This window comes from Triticum urartu, chromosome 1 (assembly GCF_003073215.2).
Source record: "Triticum urartu cultivar G1812 chromosome 1, Tu2.1, whole genome shotgun sequence".
Taxonomy (NCBI): domain Eukaryota; kingdom Viridiplantae; phylum Streptophyta; class Magnoliopsida; order Poales; family Poaceae; genus Triticum; species Triticum urartu.
The window spans coordinates 247113052-247117887 of NC_053022.1; positions in this window are offsets into that span (position 1 = coordinate 247113052).

The window sequence follows — 4836 nt, forward strand, 5'->3', positions numbered from 1 at the left end:
CCGTGGTGATAATGGGTTATTCTATTGATTCACTTGATGTATGTTTTGGTGACCAACTTGCGGGTTCCGCCCATGAACCTATGCATAGGGGTTGGAACACGTTTTCGTATTGAATCTCCGGTAGAAACTTTGGGGCACTCTTTGAAGTCTTTGTGTTGGTTTGAATAGATGAATCTGAGATTGTGTGATGCATATCGTATAATCATACCCACAGATACTTGAGGTGACATTGGAGTATCTAGGTGTCATTAGGGTTTTGGTTGATTTGTGTCTTAAGGTGTTATTCTAGTACGAAATCTAGGGTTATTTGTGACACTTATAGGAATAGCCCAACGGATTGATTGGAAAGAATAACTTTGAGGTGATTTCGTACCCTACCATAATCTCTTCGTTTGTTCTCCGTTATTAGTGGCTTTGGAGTGACTCTTTGTTGCATGGTGAGGGATAGTTATGTGATCCAATTATGTTATTATTGTTGAGAGGACTTGCACTAGTGAAATATGAACCCTAGGCCTTGTTTCAACGCATTGCAATACCGTTTGTGCTCACTTTTATCATTAGTTACCTTGCTGTTTTTATATTTTCAGATTACAAAAACCATTATCTACCATTCATATACCACTTGTATCACCATCTCTTCGCCGAACTAGTGCAGCTATACAATTTATAATTGTATTGGGTGTGTTGGGGACACAAGAGACTCTTTGTTATTTGGTTGCAGGGTTGCTTGAGAGAGACCATCTTCATCCTACGCCTCCTACGGATTGATAAACCTTAGGTCATCCACTTGAGGGAAATTTGCTACTGTCCTACAAACCTCTGCACTTGGAGGCCCAACAACGTCTACAAGAAGAAGGTTGTGTAGTAGACATCAAGCTCTTTTATGGCGCCGTTGCCGGGGAGGTTAGTGCTTGAAGGTATATCTTTAGATCTTGCAATCGAATCTTTTTGTTTCTTGTTTTAGCACCAGTTTAGTTTATAAAAGAAAACTACAAAAAATGGAATTAAGTTTGCCTCATACGCTTCATCTTTTTAATATCTTTCGTGAGTATGATGCAAAGGAAAATTGTGCCAAAGTGTTAGAAGAAGAATGCATTAAAATGTTTGGCACTGAATCTTTGAATGATGAGCATGATTGCAATGTTATTAGTATGAATTCCTTGAATATACATGATGCTAATGATATGCAAAGCCACAAGCTTAGGGAAGCTATGTTTGATGAATATGATATGTTTTGTCCCCCAAGTTTTGATGAGAAAATTTGTTATGATGTAAGCATGCCTCCTATTTATGATGATTATATTGATGAAAGTGGTTTCAGAGAGGTCATGACTTTATTTAGTGATGAATCCACTATTTTGGAAGAGGTTCCAATTGATTATGAGAACAGAGTTGCTATCTATAATGATTATTGTGATGACTTGTATGCTATAAAGAATAATGATATCCATGAAACTTGTCATCATGATTTTAGTTTTCAATTGGATTATGCCTCACATGATAGTTATTTTGTTGAGTTTTCTCCCACTACTATTCATGAGATGAAATTTGCTTATGCGGAGAGTAATAAAAATTCTATGCTTATGCATCATGAAAATAATGCTTTATGTGATAGCTATATTGTTGAATTCATTCATGATGCTACTGAAATTTATTATGAGGGAGGAATATATGCTTGTAGGAATTGCAATAATATCAAGTTTCCTCTCTATGTGTTGAAAATCTTGAAGCTATGCTTGTTTTACCTTCCTATGCAAGTTGATTCTTGTTCCCATAAGTTGTTTGCTCACAAAATCCATATGCATAGGAAGTGGGTTAGACTGAAATGTGCTAGTCATATTCTTCATGATGCTCTCTTTATGTTTCAGTTCTTATCTTTTGTATGAGCATCATTGAAATCATCATGCCTAGCTAGGGGCGTCAAACGATAGCGCTTGTTGGGAGGCAACCCAACTTTATTTTTGTTCCTTGCTTTTTGCTACTGTTTAGTAATAAATAATTCATCTAGCCCCTGTTTAGATGTGGTTTTATGCTTTTAATTAGTGTTTGTGCCAAGTAGAACCTTTGGGAATACTTGGGTGAAGTCTTTGTGATCTTGCTATAAAAAACAGAAACTTTAGCGCTCACGAGAATTGCTGCCATGTTTTATTGGAGAGTGATATTTAGTTAAATCTTTTTGCAGATGATTAATACACCTCAGGTCCACCAATTTATTTGAGAATTTTATGAGTTCCAGAAGTATACGTTTGATCTAGATTACCACAGACTGTTCTGTTTTTGACAGATTCTGTTTTCTATGTGTTGTTTGCTTATTTTGATGAATCTATGAGTAGTATCGGAGGTTATGAACCATAGATGAGTTGGAATACAGTAGATATAACACCAATATAAATAAATAATGAGTTCATTACAGTACCTTGAAGTGGTGTTTTGTTTTCTTTCGCTAATGGAGCTTACGAGTTTTCTGTTAAGTTTTGTGTTGTGAAGTTTTCATGTTTTGGGTAAAGATTCGATGGACTATGGAATAAGGAGTGGCAAGAGCCTAAGCTTGGGGATGCCCAAGGCACCCCAAGGCAATATTCAAGGACAACCAAGAGCCTAAGCTTGGGTATGCCCCGAAATGCATCCCCTCTTTCGTCTTCGTTCATCGGTAACTTTACTTGGAGCTATATTTTTATTTGCCACATGATATGTGTTTTGCTTGGAGCGTCATTTTATTTTCTTTTGTTTTGCTTGTTGTTTGAATAAAATACCAAGATCTGGAATTATATTCACATTCTGCCAAAGAAGAAATTAAAAAAACCAGAAAACCTATAGGCTGACGCCAAATATTCCATCCAAAAAACCGTATTTTGACTGTGCTTCAACTATATCAACTGTACAAATGCTAGAGAGTCTTCAGATAGTTGCATAATTATTCGACTACTCGTTGACCTTCACTTATATCTTTCGGGGTACTTTGTTCTAGTATCGAGTTGTAATCTTTGAGTTGTAAATAAATAGAAGTGTGATGATAATCATTAATAGAGCATTGTACCCCAAAAAAGAAGAAAGGCCAAATAAGAAAAGAAAGGCCAAATAAAAAAATAAAAATAAAAAGGGGCAATGCTACTATCCTTTTACCACAGTTGTGCTTCAAAGTAGCACCATGATCTTCATGATAGAGAGTCTCTTATGTTGTCACTTTCATATACTAGTGGGAATTTTTCATTATAGAACTTTGCTTGTATATTCCAACAATGGGCTTCCTCAAATGCCCTAGGTCTTCGTGAGCAAGCAAGTTGGATGCACACCCACTTAGTTTCTTTTGTTGAGCTTTCATGCATTTATAGCTCTAGTTCATCCGTTGCATGGCAATCCCTACTCACTCACATTGTTATTTATTAATGGGCATCTCCATAGCCCGTTGATACGCCTAGTTGATGTGAGACTATCTTCTCCCTTTTTGTCTTCTCCGCAACCACCCTTCTATTCCACCTATAGTGCTATATCCATGGCTCATGCCCATATATTGCGTGAAGATTGAAAGAGTTTGAGAACATCAAAAGTATGAAACAATTGCTTGGCTTGTCATCGGGGTTGTGCATGATTTAAATTCTTTGTGTGGTGAAGATGGAGCATAGCCAGACTATATGATTTTGTAGGGATAACTTTCTTTGGCCATGTTATTTTGAGAAGACATGATTGCTTAGTTAGTATGCTTAAATTATTATTATTCTTATGTCAATATTAAACTTTTGTCTTGAATCTTATGGATCTGAACATTCATGCCAAAATGAAGAGAATTACTTAGAGAAATATGTTTGGTAGCATTCCACATCAAAAATTATGTTTTTATCATTTACCTACTCGAGGACGAGCAGGAATTAAGCTTGGGGATGCTAATATGTCTCCAACATATCAATAATATTTTACTGTTCCATGCTATTATATTATCAACCTTGGATGTTTTATATGCTATTTTATATGATTTTTGGGACTAACCTATTAACCTAGAGCCCAGTGCCCGTTTCTGTTTTTTTCCTTGTTTTAGAGTATCGCAGAAAAGGAAAATCAAATGGAGTCCAATTGACCTGAAACTTCACGGAACTTATTTTTGGACCAGAAGAAGCCCAAGGAGTATCGGAGTTGTACCAGGAGAGTCCCGGGCTGCCCACGAGGGTGGGGGCGCGCCCATCCCCCTGGGCGCGCCCCCCTGCCCCGTGGACAGCCCGGAGGTCCACCGACGTACTTCTTCCTCCCATATATACCCATATACCCTAAAACTTCGGGGAGCACAATAGATCAGGAGTTCCGCCACCAGAAGCCTCTGTAGCCATCGAAAACCAATCTAGACCCGTTCCGGCATCCTGCCGGAGGGGGAATCCTTCTTCGGTGGCCATCTTCATCATCCCGGCGCTCTCCATGACGAGGAGGGAGTAGTTCTCCCTCGGGGCTGAGGGTATGTACCAGTAGCTATGTGTTTGATCTCTCTCTCTCTCTCGTGTTCTTGAGGTGGTACGATCTTGATGTATCTTGAGCTTTGGTATTATAGTTGGATCTTATGATGTTTCTCCCCCTCTACTCTCTTGTAATGGATTGAGTTTTCTCTTTGAAGTTATCTTATCGGATTGAGTCTTTTAGGATTTGAGAACACTTGATGTATGTCTTGTCGTGGGATAACCATGGTGACAATGGGTTATTCTATTGATTCACTTGATGTATGTTTTGGTGATCAACTCGCGGGTTCCGCCCATGAACCTATGCATAGGAGTTGGCACACGTTTTCGTCTTGACTCTCCAGTAGAAACTTTGGGGCACTCTTTGAAGTACTTTGTGTTCGTTTGAGTAGATGAA